Source organism: Anser brachyrhynchus (genome assembly GCF_964034855.1).
Source record: "Anser brachyrhynchus genome assembly, chromosome: 8".
NCBI lineage: Eukaryota > Metazoa > Chordata > Aves > Anseriformes > Anatidae > Anser > Anser brachyrhynchus.
The window spans coordinates 25,004,218-25,017,820 of NC_137702.1; the positions used below are offsets into that span (position 1 = coordinate 25,004,218).

General features: G+C 37.1%; 1 protein-coding gene across 1 annotated transcript in view; it reads left to right on the forward strand.

The window, feature by feature from the left end:
• The window catches only part of LOC308198916 (uncharacterized protein), an 802,411-nt gene that overhangs the window by 188,773 nt on the left and 600,035 nt on the right, over positions 1-13,603 (forward strand). Inside the window, exon 4 of the mRNA XM_080602160.1 lies at positions 2,669-2,777. The gene's annotated coding sequence lies outside the window, so the exon portion shown is untranslated. The remainder of the gene's footprint in view (positions 1-2,668; positions 2,778-13,603) is intronic.

Sequence of the window (13,603 nt, forward strand, 5' to 3'; positions counted from 1 at the left end):
TTTGCACTATACCGAAAATGTAAGAAAGCAACAATACACTTTCAAATTTTCTTATTTTATACCATGTTTTTCCTCCACTTGGTTGTACTGTAATCATTATGCTACTTTTGGGACTGGGATACTTGAATTGCTGATGTCATTAAAAAAATAAGTCTTCAACTAAAACACTTGTTTATGTTGACATAATAAACTACATGAACACCTGTAAATGGCAGCAGAACAATTAAACTGCATTATACTCTAAAATACATAGTTCAAGGAAGCGAAAAGAGAAGCTTATGTTTCAAACAAGGCTTCAATTTATGGAAGGAAGTGAGTCAAACTGGTCTTCATGGTGAAACTATCTTGCAGTAGATGGTCACCGTTAAATGTGAACAGACAAACAGAGATTTAAATGTGTTTTTTTTTTTTTTTGTCATGTTCCTAAGGAAAGAAGACACTTCAAACTCAAAGTTTATGCTTTTGCTGCTTCGCTAAAACATGATGCAGTATCAGTGTGCTATACAATACTAAGGTTTGCAGATAAATATTTTAGGTTATAGAATGACTGCTGTTAGAATGAATACACTTTACTATCCCGACTCAGGGTCAACTCTAGGTAGTATGGAAGCTGTTAGTATTGAGGGATATCATTGTATGATTAATTTCTAAGACGAGGGATGTTGCTGAATGTCATCATATCATCCTGTATGTATTAATTTTATGAAATATCTGTACTATATGTACTTGAGAAGAACACTTTAAAAAAAAAAAAGCAAGCCAGACATGTGGAATCACTTATAAATAATTATATTGCTCTTTAAATTAATCTTGACTTTTCCCAGGTAACTACAATTAATAGGCAACCATATATTGTTTTGACCAGCAAATTGTAGAATTTTCCTAAATGCTCTATTTTCAATGTAGTGTTCAGGAAGGATTTATACCAAAGCCACAATAATTTTTGTCATTTAGTATTTCTACTCTATTTGTCAAACAGTAAAGGATGAGAATCCAGAAGATATTATGACAAGCCAGTTTTTATAACCTAATTAAAATAAAAATAAAATCCAAGTTATCAGAGTAAGTCTTATCCAAAAAAAAAAATTGTTTTTTTTAAAGGAATCCTAATGTCACTAGAAATACTTAGTGAATTTTCAAATGTATTTTAATTCAGGTTCATTAAGTAATGTGTCTTATGTCTTATTTTTTTCCCTTTTACTAGCTCATATAAAGCATAATGAATAATTGGATGATAATTCATATCATGTCGCACTGGACTTTCTGGGTGATTTCTTTTGTGGTGTATTACAAACTCATGCCAGTAACAAGAAAAGACATATGATTAATATAATTCCATTTTTCATTCTTGACGGCTGTCCAACAATGACAAATGTTTCCACATATAGCAATAGAAAGGCACCATAATTGTTTGAACACCAGTACCTGAAACTTAGCACAAAACTAGCTCATTTTCTCAAATTGTTTGTCTAAAAATCCTATTTGCCTCCAAAACTAGACATCTGCAGTCTAAAATTGATGGGAAAATGGGTGTTGCTTTGTTTTATTAACAACTAGAAATAGCTGATTTGGGCCTTAAGATACATTATTTTTGTTAAGTAGTTTTTCTTCTATATGAACTAATGCAAGTTATTTTCAGTACTTTTTTTTTTTCTAAAATTTATATGTTAAAAATAATTTATTCGCAGTAAAGGATCCTGGGTATTTATATACTAAAGACATAGTTACAGAACAGTTTTATTCTGTGGTGGGTATAATTTGGGAAATATCATAGGTGGTTCTCTGGAAGTAATTATTTAACATATAAGCGTTTTGTATGTTCCAATATGACAAGTTACAAAAGGATAGTATACTGGAAACTATCGCTTATACAGAATCTTTTATCTCTGTTTAGTCTGTGGTGAAGTTTTACAATGATGAATGACTTTCAATTCCCACATTCCCCTTTATTGGCACTAATAAATTTTCATTCAGTGCCAAACTTTCAAGTCAGGCAGATTGTACTTTTCAACTGAAAATTCCCATTATGAGACTATTTTAAAACTATGCTGACAGTAGTAAACCTGATAGATCAATTTGCAGCCTTTCCTCATCTTTTCCTTTGCACTTAAGCTCATGTAATTAACTTTTCTGCTATAAGCAAGTCTGCAAAATTGTTCTTTTAGGATGGTGTACTCATATTTGCAATACACTCTTGACATGCTTTTGCACCCAACAATGTATTTTCTGTAACAGTAATAAACTTCAAAAATCTGTAGAGATACTTCAACCTAAAAGCCGTGAAGGGCTATGATTATTGTGGAAGCCCAGAGTCCTAACATACAGCCTTCACAACTTAAATATAAATTTATTAATTTAAATGATTCATTAAATTAATAATTAATTGATTAAATTAAAAAATAAATATTGGTTTAAAAAAACCCTTTAGGATAGAAGAAAGATTTGGGGAGATAGTGAAGTCTTGCTAAACTTGTGTGTTAACAAACTTCTGCAACAAGGTTGTTTAACATTTTTGTGAGGGGTTAACAATGAAATATTTGAATATAAATTTAATTTTGAAAGTACATATGAGATTTATTGTTTTTTAAAATCTGGAAGATCTGATGTCTTCCTGCTGTGTGAAGGGTTGTAAAAGTTTTTTTTTTTTAATTTATTTTTTTTTGTACAGGAACAGATTCCTACAATGTTTACTGAGCTATTGGAAGCACGAATAGACCTTAGTGTTATGATATAAACCTGCTCAAAATACTGAGAAACAACACAGACCTGGCCACAATGTGAGTGTCTTTCTCTGTAATATGCTGTTTCTAAAAAGAAAAGTCAATAACGTTGATGACCTGGCCAAACATCAGCTAACGTTGTTTTTCCATCTTTTTAGTTAAAATAAATAAATAAAAAAATCAGTGAGTTTATAGTTTCATATCAAAATTCGAAGTAATATTAGAAATGATAAAATAACATCTCTCTTTTTTCAAAAAAAGATGGCAAGTGTGTTTTTTTAGGCAAGTGGTGGTTTTTTTTTTCGTAACCTTTTGTCACTCACTGGACTTTGGCTGTTAGAAAATTTAATTGCTCAGTAATATGTTGGTAAGGAGATGGAGCAGAACACAGTTCCTTAAATGTGTTAAAATAATATATTCATAAAAAGAAGAAAGTAATTAGGCATAGAATTTTGAAGATTTGATTAAGACTGATAAGTATATAGTATAAAGTGTCAAGGTTGAAGGAATTATAAATGAGAGCAAGTGTCCAATAGCAAAAGTCATGATCCCTGGGATAGGACGGAGGAATAGTAGCAAAATAAAAACAATGATTTCAGTATGACGGGCTCCATTAAACTCTGAATTGGTCAGTAAAGTCTCCTGAGAGGCTTCTCAGAGGCACTAAAGAAAAAGGTTATCTCTCCAATTAATAGTATTAAAGGCACAAATGCATAGTGTCCTATTACAGAGGTAAAGAAGAAATAACATGGAGTCACTTGGCAAAGATGAAGATTTAGGTTGGTGCTAGATCATTCATTGGTAAGATCCGTGATTGGAGAAATAAATTATCTAGACTACGTGTAAAATAGAGGAGTGTGTTCAGGTCTTCAGGTGGCTAACTGCTGCTGTGACGAAGGAGGAGAAAACCTACTCACCATTGTAGATAGCCTACTGTTTTCTTCTCTGGGTCTCACCAAGAGATTACGTTTTACATTAAAAAAAAAAGTGTTAGGAAAAAATTGTCAGAGGATCAAATAGTTAACTTCTCTATTGTCTTAAATGCCCTAAAGTAGCTTAAAAAGTGCAAGTATTTAAATGCATATGTATGTATTTTTAAACAGTGTGCTATTACCATGGGACTCTCCAATTTAGTCCTGTTTCAATCAATGTGAGCACAGCTGCATGTGTTTCAGTTCTGATAGGGAATGTTGTGAATGTTAACCGTGGAAATACAGAAAGTGAATTTTCATCCATCACTTCAGCACACTTTACTATGGGCTGAACTGAGATAAGGGATTCTTGTCACACTGCAATTTCAAGATTTCTGAAATTCTTCTTTCTGTTCTCTGCCTTTTAGAGGGGTTGTAGGGGGTGGGGAACGCACAACATGAACATTTGTGTTAAGTCGAGTGAAATTGCAGTGAAGTTGCCTCTGATGTAGCTCCTTGATGTATTTGATATTTCATAAATGACAGGATGAGCTTGTTTTAAAACAAGGCTTTTAAAAGTTTGCCTTTCCATTTGATATATATATATATTTTTTTTTTTTTTCATTTGTTATCTGATGGTGGAAGTTTTACATTTCTGGTGGCTTTGTGTCATTTGACATGTAGAAGAGTTGTTGCAGGCTATTGATTTATGCTCCGTTATGCAAAGTGCTTCTTGCTTTCTTTAGAAACTGTTAATAATAAGCCAACTAGCTGTACTGTCCTTTATGGGTATTTCAGCATTTTATGCTGCATAGTAGCAAGTGAAATTAGAGCACTGTATGTCAAAGACTTTATATCTCTGTATACTTGGAGTTATTTTTACTAGTATTTCCCTTAAAAATTAACTAGAGAGCCTAAGTGGTTATCTGCATTCAGTTACTGAGGGGATTGAATCTGTGCTTAATAAATACATTATGGTCATCCTGTTATTGTTCTGCATTAAAGTGAAAAAAACCTACTCAACTTGCTGTTAACAAGACTTTATATAAAACTGTAATACTTAATTTAAAATGTGGCAAGGATTAGTCAGGTATTTTATTTAAACTCAGTTATTTCATTATAAAATATTTTTTTTGGTAAGTTTCAGGTTATAAACAGAGGTTATGGGTTGCAAAGAAACCAGTAGAAAACAAACATCATGGCCAAGAAAGAGGTATCTTTCATTCAAGATTTTATCCCTTACTAAATATTGGGTATTTCTGCCTCACATTTTGTGAAATACTTCCCAGTAATAAAATTTAATTATTGGAAAATACAAATACATCGTTCTTTTAAAATCAAACTGAAGTTTTGTTTTAAATATCCTTTAAAGACAGTCACATTTCTCTAACCCCTATAATTTGATTAATATAAATATTTTTATTTTGGTTAAAATATATTGAGCTTACTCTCAGGAGTACTCTTTTATAGTTTAGTAGAATTTCAGAAATGCTTTTCCTATCAGAAGTAGTATTTTCTATACTGGTATGGAGTTTTAAATGTTACGTGACTAAGTACATCTACAAAAAAAGGGCAACACTTTTGTCAATCATATAACATCAGAATGATGGAGAGGTACTGTTGTAAAAAGTAGGCCACCATCGTATCATACTAACAGCCTGTGCAAACGCAAATATTTCTTCAGAACTTTTTGGGTCTTCAGAACAGTCTAAACTAGAATTTGTTTATGAAGTAGCTGGAGCTGCTTCATTAGTAGCTGGAGCGTCTGCATGCAGTGAATAGAAGATGGGTAAGTGTGTAGAATAAAACTGTTTACTTTTCCCAGGAAAGTAGGAAATGTGTAACATGTTATAAAATGTAATTATAGAGTGGACATATTTTAAAAATGTAAACTATTGAAATCAATTGTATAATGTCCAACAATGAGATTTAGCAGCCAGATTTTATATTGCTTCTTGATATCTTTTCTCCTGTATTTTGAAGGTTCTTTGCTTCTTTTACATTGTAGTCTTTCAGTTCAGCTCTGATCCTTAAACCTCATGTGCCAAGATAGATGATATATGAAGTAAATTATCTTGTTTTTTATTCTAAAAAGTAGCCATTGACCATTACCATCAAAGAAGCTCTATGGTAGTGGGATTCCAAACTAATAACTTCTGAACCTTCTTATCAAAATCTTTTACTGTAGATAGAGCAACTGACAGAAGAGGTTAACTAGTGGGCTTCATAGAAATAACAATATGATACAAAAGGTCAAAGAAGCCTACAATTAAGAGTACTAGGCAGACATTAAAATTTCTGATTTTATAAGCACAAACAACTACAAAGATGAAAAACTTTTTTTTTTTTGATAAGTTAAAGAAGCACGTTGATTTTCAAATTACTGTCAGACTATGCCATTCTGGCATAGTGTTTATTCATTAGTTATAGAAGAATGCTTTCTACTTATGTGGTTTTCCCCATGGAGTACTTTTTCAGTGAAAGATAGCTGCAATGACAGAAAGATTATAGCTTGGCAATTTGCTATTTAGAACCTTTCCCACTAAATAATTGCGGACGAATTATGTTGCCTCCCTCTTATCTGGCCAAAAGGTCAGCTACTGATTTCTTTCAATGGAAAAAGGAGAGACGTAAGAAGGAAGTAAAAGTGCAGTATTCTATATTTCCACAGTAAGACTGTGGCATTCCATAACTATGCTAAAATCACACAGAATGGTGAAAACTCTTTCAGGTTTCTGAGGGAATCACGTAAGGTTGTATTTTGTCTGTTTAGAAAGCCCTCATTTCTTTTTGAATTTGTGTTCTTTCATTTTTAGGATGGATGGCAAATGTACAATTTTATTCAGTCCAAAACTAGATTATTTCTGATTAATGTATTTATTCACTTCAAAAACTGAAGCACACTTGATTTTTTTTTAATAGAAAATTAATGCACCTTGGAATTAAATCACTGTGATTTGATAGGTACAGTAGAGTGTTTATTCTTCAAAAATGTAGGACTTGGCCAAAGAACTACAAGAACATATTATATGTTATCTATACATATATAAATGTATATACAATTTATATACAATATAAATTTATATACAAAATAATTTATATTCAATAGGTACATATACATATATATGCAATATGTATATACAATATAAATAATTATCGTGTGGAATATAGCACCATGTTTAATGTCCATGGGAAGATGGGAGATGTACATGAATATGAATCTGCTTTTGTTGTACTTGTTAAGAACTCTGACAGGGAAGTGACATGAATTTACATTCCTATTGAATAGGAACAGTCAAAAAGCAAGAGGTTTTTAGCATTAGTTCATAGTTGATGAATAGGGATAGTGTTGTTAGGGTTTGGGGAGAGAGAAAACACGGGGTCCTGTTATGTGTGTGGTTGTGTAAATGCTGTCCAGGGAATTCAACTCTACCAAAAGACTTCTGTTGTGAGCACTTTTTGAAGGGAGAAGTTGGTGACGTGTTGATCACACAGCATTGCATAAATGCAATGTGCTCTCTGCCCCCCAAAAAATATTTTTTTCATCCATAAGATAAGACTATATATGCCATAAGTATCTCTGTATTGCTTTTCTCTTTCATGCCTGTAGATTCTTTAACAGTACAGATAATAGGAAGCATGCTACTGTTACCTTGTTGGAAGTAGTTCAGTAAATATGCTTTTATAAACAAAACCTCTGTCCGGAGAAAGGTGGAAAAGTTGCTTAAAAACACCTGTGCTTTGTCCTTTTTATAGAATGCAATGAGACTATTTTGTAATATTTATTAAACCATCAATGAACTCTAAGAGAATTGACTGCAAATTTGCTTCATATGTCTGTGGTTCACCACTAACTTTAAAAAAAAAAAAAAAGCTAATTTTGCTCTGTATTTCATTATTGTTAAGAGTAATATCTTTCACTATTGATACTATATGTAAACCTTTCATTTTTAAACAGTTTTTATAATATGAAACCTTGAGTCTTCTTAAGTCCTATTTCCTTTATGCTTTCACGGAAATTCAAAATTTTTACTTCCATCTATTCAATTTTCTGCTTGTTGTAAAGAAAAATCTTGAGGTTCCCAATTTGATCAGATGAGGTATGTATTGCATGCTGAATTTTAAAGAGAAATACTTAAAGGAGTTTGTGAAGATGAGTAAGTTTATTATTATTATTTTTTTTAGGTGGGAAGGTTGTTTGTTTCAAATGTTTTTTTCTTTTTCCTCTGATAGTTGAAGTGTTTCTTCTGTAAATCACTCGTGAGCAGTGTTACATGAACTATTTTGTATAAAATAGTGACTTTTTAAGAATTCCTGCATTAATGGCAGCAGTTTCCCAGAAGTACACAGGATTGGAAAAGCCTTTTTTCATGTGTTTTAACCATGCATTCCCCTGACCAATACATTTCACTGTTAAAGGCTTTTGTCCCCTACTAGGTGAGAAAATTGGCTGAAATAAGTTCTGTCCTCAATTAGATCCATGTAAGTTTATTAAATTAAACTGAAATACTAAATTGCATACAACTGTATGCAGAGTTACTCCTGCCCTGATGGCTGTAACAGGGTTATTTGCACATGATGTAGTTGGAAAAGTAACAGTACACACCTTTTTGTGAAAGGCATGTCTTTATTACCCCAGAACACGCAGTTAAATATGTTGAATGCATAGAAGCATCCAAATATGATTCACTTAATAAAATCTTTGCCATTAGATTTGATTGTGTGCTAGTTCTTTCAAGACTTTTGCCATCTCCCAGGTTCAGCATATTCAACTTTTGAAATTTCTCTACCTCAGTTATACAGGTAATAAGTGATATCATTTCCCATTTGCTGTCTCTTCCTTTTCATTTCCCACAGTATTGGGACCCATATTAAACTGCATCACCATTAACTTTTGCATTCTGTTTATGCTATTTTCAGTCTTTAGCCCATCCTCCCTGTATCACGAATCCCCATTTTGCTATTCCTGACCGCCTCCACTGTAGTGTTTATTGAGAAAAATCATGCTTATTTGATCTGACTGGAAAGCATTAATACCCATAAAAAAGCTTATAGCTAATATCTTTGAAACATGGATGTGCTGGGTCTGCTGTTTGCAGAGAGCAAGTCTCTACTTGTACAAAAAAAAGGAAAAAAAAGTTACCGAACAGTGAATTTTTTTCATTCCAATGCATTTCTTAAGAGGATAAGATAGTTAAGCTACCAATTAGGTCAAATATATGGGTAGATTGTAGGTGGCTTTTTGTCCATGATAACAGGAATCAGTTGATTTTTTGCTGTTTCCTACACTGGGACTTGTGATTTATTACTTTAGATTACATTATATATATGATAGCAGTCAATTGGAATGATCTCTTCTATGAATACAGCCTGAAGCCAAAGCATATATTTAGACAACAGCCTAGGAGAATGAGAATGCAGGTATCTTGAACAAAAGGCAGTGTATGAACTCCCTGGTGAAATGTATGGGCTGGTTTTCTCTAGAGATCTTTTTTTGGAGGACTGGACTATGCAGCATTTCAGTGTGTGTGAGTGTCTGTCCATACTAATGCACGTTACCACCCCCCAGCACACATTTTAAAATGCTGTGTTCCTTATGACTGAACTCTGTACTTGGTGTACGAGTGGGTTAGAGTTAGCTCTCCTACAAGCATGTAGACTGTTCTGGAGAGGGGGTCTGCAAGTCCTTGAACAGAACGTACTGGAAAAGGTGGTTTAAAGTCACTTTCCAAACCTTCACTCTGGCTATGAATTAATTGCTCAAAAATATACTTCGCTGTATATTTTCTTTGTTGCTTTAGCACATCTGTTCTAGCATGGAATGGCAACTGACTTTTCAAAGTGTGGGCCAGGATGCATGTGCTCTTGCTTCATCAGTTCTTTGGCTTATACAGCTTCAATAGTCTCTTAACTTTCAGATAGTACACTAGAAGAAGGCAACTTTTTAAGTTATCCACCAGGAAAGGAATGTGAAATGCTTTCAGTGCTTCATCCAAGTGCACAAGTGTGTATGCGTGTGCACGTGTGTGGGTACATATATAAAAAAAATTAAAAAAATATGGTCTTATTTGAAACATTATGCAGTCTAACTTAGTCTTAAACCTTATCCAACACCCCTGATCATACTCTTTCATTAACTACATGGAGCATATTGCCACTAAGTGTTGTTGATAATTATGTTCCTAAAGCTCATTTCTGCAGAAGAACCATATGGTATACATAATGACTCATAATGCTGTGATGTGCTTTCCAATTACTGTTAAGTGAATAACAGTTTGAAATGAAAGCATCCTTATATTCATCTGTGACATAAACATTACTGGGTTTGTAAAGAAATGATGGAAAATAATAGATGATGTTTTAGTTTTTGGTACTTTCTGCAAAGAGAATACACTTTGCTCAGCAAACGTGCAACAATGGTGTTGTGGTTTAACCCGGCTGGCAGCTAAACACCACACAGCCGTTCGCTCACCCTCCCCCCTCCCTCTCTGGGATGGGGGGAGAGAAACGGGAAAGTGAAGCCTGTGAGTTGAGATAAAGACAGTTTATTAAGACAGGAAAATAATAATAACAATAATAATAATAATAGTGATAATGGTAATAGTATTAACAATAATAATGTGTAAGAAAACAAGTGATGCACAATGCAATTGCTCACCACCCGCTGACCGATGCCCAGCCTATCCCCGAGCAGCCGGCCCCCCCACCCCGGCCAGCCACCCCTATATATTGTTTAGCATGACGTCAGATGGTATGGAATACCCCTTTGGCCAGTTTGGGTCAGCTGTCCTGGGTCTGTCCCCTCCCAGCTCCTGCTGCACCCCCAGCCTGCTCGCTGACAGGACAGAGCAAGAAGCCGAAAAGTCCTTGGCCTGGTGTAAACACTGCTCTGCAACAATTAAAACATCAGCATGTTATCAGCGCTCTTCTCATCCTAATCCAAAACATAGCACCCTACCAGCTACTATGAGCTACTTAACTCTGTCCTAACTGGAACCAGGACAGATATCCACCCCTTATTCCATACCATTTATGTCATGCTCAGGTTACACTCTGTCCAATACATTCTAATTAATCACCATTTTCATCTATGATATATAGCAATCATGGTAGTGATGACATACATTATTATATAATAATTAACATACTACAATTCAACTCATGGGCTATTCTCACCCAGTATCAAATCCCCTTGAGGTACACACCGGACCTCCCCATTCTTTTGCATTACCCACCAAGTGCATCCAGGTCCCTGAGCAAAAGCAATTCCACGAATGGGTTTGCCTTTTCCTGAGGCAGGAGTAGCCCAGACTGTTTTACCCAGCATGTTTCTTACGTGCACTACAGGAACTTTATCCCCTTCTACAGTGCGTAACAGGTTTGATTGGGCAGGTCCAGCTCGGTTGGCAGATCCCCTGGTATTGACTAACCAGGTGGCCTTTGCCAAATGTGTATCCCAATTTTTGAATGTCCCAGCACCCATTGCTTTCAGTGTAGTCTTCAACAGTCCATTGTATCGTTCAACTTTTCCAGAGGCTGGTGCATGATAGGGGATGTGATACACCCACTCAATACCATGTTCTTTGGCCCAAGTGTCTATAAGGTTGTTTCGGAAATGAGTCCCGTTGTCTGACTCAATTCTCTCTGGGGTGCCATGTCGCCATAAGACTTGCTTTTCAAGGCCCAGGATAGTGTTCCGGGCGGTGGCATGGGGCACAGGATATGTTTCCAGCCATCCGGTGGTTGCTTCCACCATTGTAAGTACGTGGCGCTTGCCGTTGCGGGTTTGAGGGAGTGTGATGTAATCAATCTGCCAGGCCTCTCCATATTTATATTTCAGCCATCGTCCTCCATACCAAAGAGGTTTTGACCGTTTGGCTTGCTTGATTGCAGCACATGTTTCACAGTCATGAATAACCTGTGCTATAGTGTCCATGGTCAGGTCCACCCCTCGATCACGAGCCCATCTGTAGGTTGCATCTCTACCTTGATGGCCTGAGGTGTCATGGGCCCATCGGGCTATAAATAATTCACCTTTATGTTGCCAGTCCAGGTCCACCTGAGCCACTTCAATCTTAGCAGCCTGATCCACCTGCTGGTTGTTTTGGTGTTCTTCAGTAGCCCGATTCTTGGGCACATGAGCATCTACATGGCGTACCTTTACAACCAGGTTCTCTACCCGGGCAGCAATATCTTGCCACAATGCCGCAGCCCAGATGGGCTTGCCCCTGCGCTGCCAGTTGTTCTGCTTCCATTGCTGTAACCACCCCCACAGGGCATTTGCTACCATCCATGAATCAGTATAGAGATAGAGAACTGGCCACTTTTCTCGTTCAGCAATATCTAAAGCCAGCTGAATGGCTTTTACTTCTGCAAACTGACTCGATTCACCTTCTCCCTCAGCAGCTTCTGCAACTCATCGTGTAGGACTCCATACAGCAGCTTTCCATCTCCGATGCTTTCCCACAATACGACAGGACCCGTCAGTGAACAAGGCATATTTCTTCTCATTTTCCGGTAGCTTGTTGTACAGGGGGGCTTCTTCAGCACGAACCACCTCCTCCTCTGGTGATATCCCAAAGTATTTGCCTTCTGGCCAGTCCATAATCACCTCCAAGATTCCTGGGCGACTGGGGTTTCCTATTCGAGCCCGCTGAGTAATCAGTGCAACCCACTTGCTCCATGTAGCATCAGTTGCATGATGCGTAGAGGGGACCCTTCCTTTGAACATCCAGCCTAGTACCGGCAGTCGGGGTGCCAGGAGGAGCTGCGCTTCAGTACCGACCACTTCCGAAGCAGATCGAACTCCTTCATATGCTGCCAATATCTCCTTTTCAGTTGGAGTATAGCGGGCTTCAGATCCTCTGTATCCCTGACTCCAAAACCCCAGGGGTCGACCTCGAGTTTCCCCAGGTTCTTTCTGCCAGAGGCTCCAGGTGGGACCATTCTCTCCGGCTGCGGTGTAGAGCACATTCTTTACATCTGGTCCTGTTCGGACTGGCCCGAGGGCTACTGCATGAACTATTTCCTGCTTAATTTGTTCAAAGGCTTGTCGTTGCTCAGGGCCCCATTCAAAAGCATTCTTCTTACGGGTTACTTGGTAGAGCGGGTTTACAATCAGACTGTAATTTGGAATATGCATTCTCCAAAACCCCACGACACCTAGGAAAGTTTGTGTTTCTTTTTTGCTAGTTGGTGGAGACATAGCTGTTATTTTGTTGATCACATCCATTGGGATTTGACGGCGTCCATCTTGCCATTTTATTCCTAAAAACTGGATCTCTCGTGCAGGTCCTTTAACTTTATTCTGTTTTATGGCAAAACCGGCCTTCAGAAGGATTTGGACTATTTTCTTCCCTTTCTCGAAAACTTCTTCTGCAGTGTCACCCCACACAATGATGTCATCGATGTACTGCAGGTGTTCAGGAGCTTCCCCCTGCTCCAGCGCAGACTGGATCAGTCCATGGCAAATGGTAGGGCTGTGTTTCCACCCCTGGGGCAGCCGATTCCAAGTATATTGGACTCCCCTCCAAGTGAAAGCAAACTGTGGCCTGCACTGTGCTGCTAGAGGGATGGAGAAAAATGCATTAGCGATATCAATTGTGGCATACCACTTGGCTGCCTTTGATTCCAGTTCATACTGGAGTTCTAGCATGTCCGGCACTGCAGCACTCAGTGGTGGCGTGACTTCGTTCAGGCCACGATAGTCCACCGTTAGTCTCCACTCACCATTAGACTTTCGCACTGGCCATATGGGACTATTAAAAGGTGAATGAGTCTTGCTGATCACTCCTTGGCTCTCCAGTTGACGAATTAGCTTATGGATGGGACTCAGGGAGTCTCGGTTGGTGCGATATTGCCGCCGGTGCACAGTTGTGGTAGCGATCGGCACTTGCTGTTCTTCAACCCTCAGCAACCCCACAACAGAAGGGTCCTCTGAGAGACCAGGCAAGGTAGACAACTGTTTAATGT